The 11,398-nt window shown below is 38.7% G+C and overlaps 1 pseudogene; it reads right to left on the reverse strand.

The window, feature by feature from the left end:
• Positions 1–2,524: 2,524 nt before the first annotated feature.
• On the reverse strand, positions 2,525–3,146 carry LOC122069067 (annotated as a pseudogene).
• Positions 3,147–11,398: the final 8,252 nt, after the last annotated feature.

Consider the following 11,398-nt stretch of genomic DNA (forward strand, 5'->3'; position numbering starts at 1 on the left):
AGAAGAAACACTTTAACTTGTCAGTTTTTTTTTCCTTGTCATCAGACTTTGGATTGGAGGCTTTCTTTGATGCATTGTTCTTTTTAAAATTTCCTCTCTTCCTTTTATTCTGGTTGGATACAAAATTGACCTCTTGGCCTCCCTCGTCATTCAATCTCCTTTCCTCTTGGACGCACATACTCTGAAGTTCATTCAGAGTCCACTTATCTTTATTTGTATTGTAGTGGATCTTGAATGCTCCAAAACGAGGAAGAAGTGAAGTCAGAATGATTTGGACAAGGCAACCTTCATTCATTATCAATTCGAGGGGTTTTAGTTGTGCACAGATACTTGCTATTTCAGAGATATGGTCTCTTATCCCATTAGTACCAGTATACTTCATTGTTACTAGTTTGGTCATCAAAGTCCCAGCCAAAGATTTATCAGCAGTAGCAAAACGATTCTCTACATTGATTAGGTATTCCTTTGCATTTTCAGAAGTTGGTATAGAGCTTTTGATAGTCTTGCTAATCGTCTTCTTGATATATAAAAGGCAAAGACGGTTGGAACATTCCCACCAATTATGTAATGTAACATCAAGAAAAATGTGTACCTATGGATACTCTCATTCAACTTAATCACATAATCATTGATGCCCCAAACGCATTTAAAATTGAGAATTATACACTTTCAATTTAAATTTAACATAAATTGTCATCCAAGCATCATAGGTATTCTAAAATAATGCATAAAGACATAGACAACATCTATTTCTATCTATTTCTACCATAAAAGTATTTAAAAAAAAAATAGAAATTCAGTTGGTAATATAGAGCATAAGTAAAAATAGATGTACAATCCATTAAATACGTACAAAATTAAGTAGAGAGTACAAAGAAACCATATCTATTATGATTAGAATCAGAAATAAGGCACAAAGAGAAGATGGACTCACATAATGGGTTTATTTCATTAAATCCCATAATATGGGCTTTCATAATGGGTTTAGTTTATTAAACCCCTCATATGGGGTTTTTTTTTTTAAGTAGGGTGCCACAAACCCAAAACCCTAAATTACATTATACAAAATAAATCCTTGGATAAAGTATAACAAATAAATCCTAATTTTACAATTAGAGTTTAAATATTTTCAATACTTATGAGTCTCATACAAATAATATAAAGAAGATTTTGCAATTGTTCGTATAATATTGGTCATAAATCATATGGATTAATATCAAAATTAATACAATTCATCCCATTCAAGCTGATCCGATCAATCGGATCATACAAACATAATATGGGTTGAGTACTGCCGTGAACAGTAATCGGCACTGTTCATGAACAGTGCCATGAACAGTGATCGGCACTATTCATGAACAGTAACCTAACCTCACCCATCTTCTTTAACATAAAATGGGAACTATTCATGAACAGTACTAAATACCATTCATAAACAGTACTCTCCATGTGATTCAAGAATGTATTAGCGTAACCATACAACTCTGATACCACTTGAAGGATGTTGTTCATATTAATAACAACAGATAGGATCTTGCCATACAATCATTGAATCACAAAAAATTAAACTATAAGGGTCGACGCATACCGTTCACCATCGACTGTGAAGAATTTACCGCCATTATATTATTCCTGTATCTTTATTCCTGCAATCTCGATCACGAACACAATGGATCTTCTAGGTTTCTCCCACTCGCTCCCTTAATGCTCTCTTGGTGATGGAACCAATAATGAGAATGACGTTAGGGTAGGAAGAGGACCTAGAGTCCTATTATATAAAGTTTTGCACCCTCCCATCAAGGTGTGCAAATTAGGGTAGGACTCTATTCTCTAATTTGACGAAGAGTGGGTTTCCTATTTAGAATCTAATTTTATGAGATTAGTATCAATCAATAACCTAATTGGTATATGGGACAATAATAGAGAATATTCTAGAAAATATTCTTACAATTCGAGCTTTGCTTTTTAAGGGCTTTGATTTTTTCAAAATATCCAAAAGCATCTATGTTCCATTCTTTGAAGACCAACCTGTAATTTTGAATATTCCCCCATAAGTTTCTATATATGCTATTGATCATGAATGTTTAATTGACCATCCATTGCGTGCTACATTTATACAAGGAAAATTTACAACGCCACCCTCTAAAGAATGCCACAATTATAAGAACACCCACTCTGTTTCGCCAAATTAAACTTAAACCTTCTACCATCAGTCATTGTTAAGGAATATACCTTATATACTGATGTCAGCTACTATATTTTATTTTAAATACCAAAATGCCCTTACTAAATATGAAGAACCTAAAATACCCATATAATAAGTTATTATTTCTTATCGGTAGATTTGGACCACCGGAGATCATTCAGTGTATCGGAGATCACGACAGCATCATCATCGACAACCAGCTAGACCATAAGCAAAACAAGTACTTCCATTATAGAATATATTTCTTCCATAAGCAAAACAAAATCTCAATTAACGGTTGTTGGGTAGTAGCCCAAGAAGTCATAGACCTTCACTCGGTCACCAGTGAAGGAAATCATTCTGCCTGTTAATCTTCTTTTGTAGCTGAAGCATCCTATAGAGTAGAGCCTCAGTAGTTAGGGGACAACCAGGAACATAGATATGAACAGGAACAATCCTGTTGTAGCCCCGAACTACAGAGCATGAATAGTGGAAGTACCCGCCACCATTTGTACAACTTCCCATGGAAACGACCTATCGAGGATGGGCATTTGATCATAGAGCTTGCGAAGCGCAAGAGCCATCTTATTGGTAAAGGTGCTCGCAACAATCATACAATCGAACTGCCTAGGGCTTAGGCCTGAAAATAATTCCAAATCAATCGAAATTGTAGCGGGCGGCACCGTTGTGCATCATCTCGACCGCACAGCAAGCAAGGCCGAAGGTCATAGGCCAGATGGATCTATATGGCCTAGTTCATCAGATCATCCACCTTTGAGATCACATACTACGCTACCTTCGACAACCCCGTGATCGAAGCTGGTGAGGCCGGGCAGGTATATGGGGCTGGCAATGTAGACGAAGATTCTGACGCTGACAACACAGGAAGCGTTGTGTGGATCGATGCCGCCCTTTGCAATCAAACTAGGGCAAGACGTGCCACTTTAGGGAGGAGCGCCATAGCCTCGTTTTTCGTTGCATAGCATAAGAAATCGCTAGAGTTGCAGCTTTATTTTATTTTATTTTATTTTTTGAATTAAAACATGAGTTTTAATGACTAGGGTATAATGGTCATTTTAACTCTTCACTCAATAATGACTGACGATGAGGGGTCTAAGTCTAATTTGGTGAAATAGATGAGGTATTCTTATAATTGTGGCATTCTCTAGGGGGTGACACTATAAATTTCCCTTTGTACAATCATAGTGTTGTAACCATATAGATTCAAATCTAAATGGTCTATGTCATTTGGCCTTGCTCCCTATCAACCAAAATTGGGGAATGGTCAGACCCCATTGTTGGCAGAACAAATACACAAGCTTCATTAAATTCTTGCCTCCAAGCCGGGTTACATAAGGCTCTGTTTAACCTTCTTCTAATATTGGCATCGCCCGCCCAATGGTCTGTGGTATCCCATATTAATAAAATTACATGAGTTTAGGAAAATCTGAAAAGTATTAGTGTCTTTGGATGTGGATTGAGACCCACCGGATTTCTCATACCATGATAAAGGAGAATTAAAATCCCCTAAACATATCCAATTTCCTTGCCGAGCTTGGCCTATAGCTGAGAATTATCCCACACCAATTGTCTCTTGTGGTTCAATGATCTCCATAGACACATATGAGGTAGAAAATACTCCAATAACACTACATCAATGAACCAATCATCAGAAGATAAAGCATTGACAGTAGTGCTATCTTTCCATGACAGACAAGACGACCAGAAGTTCCCTTTCGTCTAACCCCAGGGGATAGCGTAGTTGATGAGCAACGAACTTGGTACAAGCCGTAAACTCAGACGTCCTAAGTTACACTCCCACTAGGCACACCTTGGGCTACTCACACGGGGGTGTTTAGTACTCTTCACAAATTTCAGTGAAAGTTGAATGAATCTCATTCAACCCCGATATGATCTGATCAATGTGATTATGGGGTTAGTATGGGCCCGCGGGACTAGTCTACCCGCCGTTAGCAAAAAAGAGAAGCCCCCTTCGTCAATAGTGTAATAAGCTGTGTATTTCTCTTTTGACCCCATTTTGAAAACACAAAAAAGTTGTATCAAAGAAATGAGAAACAACACACATGACTTCAAAAATCCGACATGAACAAAATTAAAGGGGTTCTTTAACTTAATGGTTCTCACCCCCACCACCTCTTTGGTGAATTGGCATATTACAGGTTAAGAGTTCAAGTTATTAGGGAGAAGTTGCCTTCTATTGTTGGTGGTATAACCTTAACCATGGTTCTGAGTATCATTATCACATCCGCACGGCCGATACATTTTGTTACCGTCAAGCATCCAATAACATTAAGATATCAATATGATTAAGGGTGTTAAAATTTATCCAAATTCCAAAACCGTTTATCGGAATTGGAACCAACCATTTATGATCGAATCAAACTGCATCGTAGAAAAACTATCCAATTATGGTTTTATAGGTCATTTTCTTGATTCAGTTTGGCTTGGTTCAGAACTGTAAAACTGATGGTTAATCGTAAAACCATAAACCCGACGGTTATTCGGCATCAATGGTGTTAGTGGATTCAATGAAAATTATTTTTCTAAAATTCTAGTTTTTGTTTGTAAGTTGATTAATGTTCTTATTAATAGCCTTGGTCTCCAAACCACATCATTTGGCTCTATAAAATCGCATGTAAATTGAATGAGAACCAAATTAAATACATTACAAATTGAATTTGCGTATTGTTTTTCAAAACTGACACTATAAACCACATATAAACCAGTTGTGTGAACCGGATAACAAAACCCAATTAAAAATCAGTAAAACTAAAATCAGATGAAAATGATTCTAATTTCAACTTATTTTGTTGCGGTTTCGATTTCTCCTTATCAAAATGTAAACCAGACTAGAACAGGACCAAATAACAAAAATTATACTGTTTTGACACCCCTAAATATGATCCTATGTAATGGTTAAAAAAAGTGGATCATTTTTGGAATTACGCCGATACCAATCCTATTCTAGCCAATCTGTATCGGAATCAGCCAAACGAACTCCAATATGGTATGCATAACAAACTTGACTCTACTCATAAGGTTTTCAATCAGTTTGATTTTGATTCAGTTTGATTTTAACGCCAATTTTGACTTCGGTTTTAAATGAACAACTTTTTTTTTTATTCATACTTAACGTTAAGAACACATGACAGGAGTAGAACACATCTCCTGAAACCATGGATTGACATTAGGCCAAATCACCGAACACGTTACTAACAATGCCCTCCTTACCATGGAATCAACAATGCTCTTAATCTAGATTACATCATTAGAGGATAGAGTTACTTCGGAGGTTCTTGCTTTGTTGTCTAGTAAGTGAGCCAAATAGATTATAAGCCTATCTTTTTTTACTAATGTAGAAATATTCAAAACCTTAAATTGAACTACTAATGTCATAAAGATGAGAAAATATTTCCCAAGGCTAAGGATTCTCAATAGGTTTGGAAAGCAGATGTTGAGAGAGTTTTGCCAACATTCAACTCTTTTAATACCTTTCTTTACTGCTTCATCAATTTCTTCTTTGATAGCCCCTTCTTCAGCTTCATCTGTTGTACCTACAAAACCGTGGTTGAAGGATGTTGAATTGTTACTTTCAAATATACTTAAGCGGCCCATCTTGCTTCCTTGTTTTTGGGTTTAAAGCTGCCATTTATGGCAATAATGTTTGAAGTTAGTGATGGTGGGGGAGGAGTTGGCTGATGTGCTCAGTGTAATATCAGAGGGTTGGTGGGTATGGGATTAGGTTGTTCCAAGTTATAATGTCCAACCTGGAGGTCTTTGACACATCTTTAGATTTGATTGATGATTTGTATTGGATTAGGTTTTGCTTTGATGAAAATGGAGTTACTCCTTTTAAGCCAGGTGATATTAATTGTAATGGAAAATGTCACAATGAAGTTGGTTTGATCTTTTAAGGTGAGGGATAGGTTTGAAATGGTTTGTGTGAGGAAGCTTAAGATATTGGCCTATTGGATATGCTTTGTTCTAAGTCCTAGGGTCCTACAGCCTACATTCTCTTTGTGAAACTGCAGGATAGGAAGAGATGCCATTCTGTTGCAAAGGCAACATAGATCGTTTCTGAATATAGATTTTTTATTTTCTAGAGGTATGGTAAAGGATTATTGAGTATTGTCCAGAGGAAAGTAGATAGTTTTGGATATATATTTCTAGAGCTTTTTCCAGAAGGAATTGTTGGTGTGTTGATCATGGAGAGTGGATAATTTTGAAATGCAGGATGCAAAGGTTTTAGTAGATGGTATTCCTGATTTGATATTGGGGGAGAATAGAAAGTCGCTATGGAGATTGGTGCTGAGAGAAATTTTGGATATGAGGGAGGTGATTGAGTTAAAAATGGATTGGATGAGGGGTAGCTTCCAAGTTCAATATGAATGAGATCAGAAACTTTTCAAATGATGGGTGTGGTTGTGTCGTGTGTGGTATTTTGAAATTTTCAATATTTGGAATCCATGGATATTTTCAAATGTCAATAGAATTACCATCTCCCGCTTTCTAGAAAATTATGCTTTATATAAAATGGGAAAGATGGATTTGAGGCTATTCCAAAACTAGGAACCATTGGGCTATTTAGATTCAGTGTTGAGAATAGAGTTAGTGCGGATGCATTTGCCCTAATGAGTTGTGCCCAAATGATGTTTGGTTGAGATAACAGTTTTCATCATTGTTTTGCTATGAGTGCTTTATTATGGTCAAGGCTTTTCCTGATTCCCAATCCACCTACCCATTTCGATTTACAAATCGGCGACCAAGAGATGGGGGGAGAAATATTTTGTTTGGGAGGTAGAACCATTCCAGAACCTAGCATTGACTGAGTCAATTTGGGAGCAGATTGATTTTTGTAAGAGAAAGCTGGACATTAGGTATGTGGGGCTAGTGCTGAGAACTAACTTGATGAGAGTTGTTCTTTTTTTTTTTTTTTGATGGAACTGAAAAATATATTAGTGAAATAGAATTACGTACATCCGTCCCAGTGATTTATATATAGCCTTTCCATTCTATGCATTGCTTGGTATGCCCACCTATATAGCAAAAGAACTACATCCTGAGATGATTTGAAACAGAAGTCGAAGTGCTGCCATTGTTTATATACAGCCAAAAAAATAGGAATCACACTTAATGGCCAGACATATGAGGATAGGCCAAAAGTTAGTTTTGTCAAAAAGGTGTTGTTACTCCATATCTCCTTACTTCCCAGTTCCTTTCTGCAGCCTCCTTGAGTCCTGAAAGTACCGCCCTCGCACATCCCTCAGAAGGGTCTCCTGTCATTATGTAATCAGTCATTAGGAGAGGACATCTACCATTTGAAATAAAGCAAACAGCCCATCCCGTTATGTTATTCTTTGTTTTAATAGCACAGATCATGATTGGTTTGTCTAGCAAGGGGAAATTGTGAACTTGGTTGGGTGGGAAAGTATGATCATTCACCTCGTCAAAGTGAGTTGGTGAATAAAGTTGAGAAACCCACCACATGGCATGGCCTATAATTTGATTGGGATTTAGTTTGGTATTCTCAAATAGAATCTTAAATCTATAGTATCATATAAAGTAGGAAAATATAATGAAAATAGAGAAGAAGCGGTTCAGGTCCTCCCTTGACCGAAGCAGGTTTTAAAAAAAAATACATTATTAAAGCTTGAAAAGATGAGCCAGATAGGGTGGAGGTTTGGACTCCCAAAGGGCTTGCAGCCCAAATGTGCTTTGTGATCTCACAGGAGAGGAATAGATGCCAAAGAGTTTCATGATGTGTCCCACAGAAGGCACAAGATGTGTCCACAGCAGTCCATTTTCTGCACATCCTTGGTCGGAAGTCCGTCATGCATTAACCGCCAAAAGAAAAACTTAAATTTGGGATGGATATAGAGTTTCCATAAGAATCGCCACCAGTGTGAGCAAGGAGCAGAGCAAGTACACCTATTTGATATTCCAATCAAATTAGTATGCGGTAAAGAAGTTAAAATTTTGCTGCTAACTTGGTGGTGAGGATTCCAGAATTAGATAAATGGCACCTCCAACGGTCAGGTTGGGGTGAAATGGGTGTATGCAAAGTAGAAGACACGATAGACAAAGGAATCATAGAAGTAAGAAGGGGAGTACTCCATTGTTGATCATGCACAAATTCAGAGACAGGAAATCCTGAAGAAATGGTACCAGGGTTAACTAATGTGGCCAATTGTTTTTTTATGGATGGTACCCAGGGGTCCCACAAAAAATTAGTGTGGTTCCCATTACTTATTTCCCTAATAACCATTCTGGAGAGGGTGGGGAGAATGTGGGCAATACTATTCCATGGAGGGGAGCCCCTCTTTTTACAAGAGGATGGGTGAAAGATGGATCGGTTTGGAAAATGCTTCGCCTTAAGTACTTTGGCCCAAAGCGAAAGCGGTTCCATTAAGAGTCTCCATCCAAGCCTTAGAAGAAGTGCTTTGTTTTGAGTTTCAGTCTTTCTAATGCCCAAATCACCCATGGCTTTGGGTGAATAGATTTTATGCCAACCAATCAGATGTAATTTATTTTTTGTGGGTAGATCCCCATTCCAGAAGCGTAAATGAATGGAATCTAGTTTATTTGTGATACATTTAGGAAAAAGAAACGAAGACATTAAGTAAGAAGGGATAGATGCCAGAATTGCTTGTAGAAGTGTCGTTCTTCTTGCAAAAGACAACGTGTTAGCTTTCCACATAGATAGCTTGGCTTGGACTCTATCAGTGATAAGCTTGAAATTCTTGCTTCTATTTCTAGAATGAAATAAGTGAATGCCTAGGTAAATAGTCGAGGGGTCCATAGTCTCGATGCCAAAAATATTGTTGATCCTAGCCTTATCCGAGGGTGACACATTAGAGCTAAAAGCAATGCTACTCTTATTCAGATTTATGGTTAAGCCAGATAAGTCAGAAAAGATACCCAAAATGCCCTTAATGTTTGTTACATTAGCCACATCAGCTCTGCAGAAAATAAAAGTATCTTCTGTGAAGAATAAATGGGAGATCTCTGGCGCTTTTTCTGTCACCTTAATGCCTTTGAAAAAGTTTAATTGGCGATAGGTGAGAAGGAGGCGCTAGAGACCTTCCATGGCAATTATGAATAAGAATGGCTAAGAGGGCATCCTTGGCGTCGACCTCTAGAAGGTTCAAAAAAATTGAAAGCACTCCCATTTAATTTAATAAAGAAAGTTGTAGATCCAATAATGTAATAATCATGTCTCTCCATCTGTCCCCAAAGACAAGGGAATCAAGAATACCTCTAAAAAAACCCCATTCAAGCTTATCATATGCCTTAGCCATATCAAGCTTGAAAGCAACCGAACCCTGTTTACCTTTAGCAGATTTGAGAAAATGGAAAATCTCCTGAACCAATATGATATTATCAAAGATCTAGCGACCCAAAACAAAAGCAGATTGGTTAGGAGAGATAAATCTGGAGAGAAAGGGTTTCAGTCTACAAGCAAGGATTTTTGAAATAAATTTGTAAGCCACATTGCAAAGACTGATAGATCTAAAATCACTGACTGTAATAGAATTGTCTTTCTTAAGGATGAGACACAGAAGGGTATTGTCACACCCCGTTCACACTGAACCGGGCCAGTGACCGAGTTAACACCGATTAACCCAAACCTGCCAGGATCATCAGATACTGTATTCCACCACAGCATACACACAACTAATATAAACTCATCAGATCACCGGAAGACTAAGTTTTACCTGTGAATAATCCCATAATACTTGATACCCAGATAGTGATACAATAATTATATACATTTGGGCCCGAAGGCATGATATTTACACAAAAAGAATAAAATTCAAATATCAAGTACATAAGGAAATCCACCAAAACAATCAGAGTACACAGCTCGGCTCGGTTTCAAGGCTGGAGCTCAGCTCGGCATCGAGGGTTGAGCCCAGCTCGGCATCAAGTAGTAGAGCTCAGCTCGGCCTCAGAAGTGGAGCTCAGCACGGCCTCAAAACTGCTGTCCCACAGCACATCTCTCACACGAGCAGTCAGTGCCGTGCTCTAACTCCTCAGGGGTCCACCAGTCCTCTTCAGGAAACTCGACTGTGGGACCCACCCCGTGCTCCTCAGATGTATGACCTGTAAAATCATCTAAAAAGGGGCGTATACGTGGGATGAGCTCACTAGCTCAGTAAGTAGAAAGATGGACCACACAGCAGTCCACACATCACAACACATCATATGCACTACATGCCATGCTATACATTTTAAATCACATCCACCTAAGCAACATTACTAAGTCCTTGGTTTTAGTGCTACTACAACCACAGTGCGTGTATACTCCAGGTACGAGCCGCGAACTCCCTCCCGCGATACGCCCATAGGGCTGTCGGAGAAGGCCCACCGTGAGTACTCGAAAAAGTAAAGACAATGCCGTCCACCGGCTCTCAACAGAAATGTAAATGACTAAAAATAAAGGTGCTGACTCCAGCAATTTAAAAGCAGTACGATTGGCCCTCTTGAATGTACCACCGGGGTTGCCGGCTGTCCTACATGACCTGCCGGGCGTTATGTCTAACCGCCACAGTGACCCGACGACCGCGACCACTGCTTCCCCCCAAATGATAACCCAACACCTTAACCCCTGTTGGGAAGGGTCGTAGCACGGGATGGTGAGAATCCTAATACCGCATGCTCCTATATGACAATAGTACGATTGCATAGTGCCTCCGTGTCCCATTCCACGGGCCACCAATGCACTCGTTTCCAAGCCGACTACGGCATCTAGTCTATCAATGCATCATGCACCATGATGTCCACATTCAACATATAAACATCTCATTCAATTGGCATTTAGAAAGTAAACATAACACATATGCATCACAATGTGAGGAATGACTAATCTACATAGCATATTCATGATGGCATGACTAGATTAGATATAATTAAATGAATGCCAAACAATGCCTTGAAACAAGGCCAAATGTCCTCTCCCTACTTACTTGTAGCGTACAAGGATTCCCGCTCGGTACGGGTGAGATCCGGTGCGAATCGGGTAGGATTTGGTGAACCTAACATAATTGAGTGGGGTTAGTACTTCACCATTTTAGGATCAAAATTAATGAAATCCGATGACAAAATCGTGTTTAGAACGTCAAAAGAAGGTCACACGTCCGATTTGGGTCCAATCGGACATAAGGATCACCCTCGGGGCCACACGGGTGGGTC

Source organism: Macadamia integrifolia, unplaced genomic scaffold, assembly GCF_013358625.1.
Source record: "Macadamia integrifolia cultivar HAES 741 unplaced genomic scaffold, SCU_Mint_v3 scaffold530, whole genome shotgun sequence".
Classification (NCBI taxonomy): Eukaryota; Viridiplantae; Streptophyta; class Magnoliopsida; order Proteales; family Proteaceae; genus Macadamia; species Macadamia integrifolia.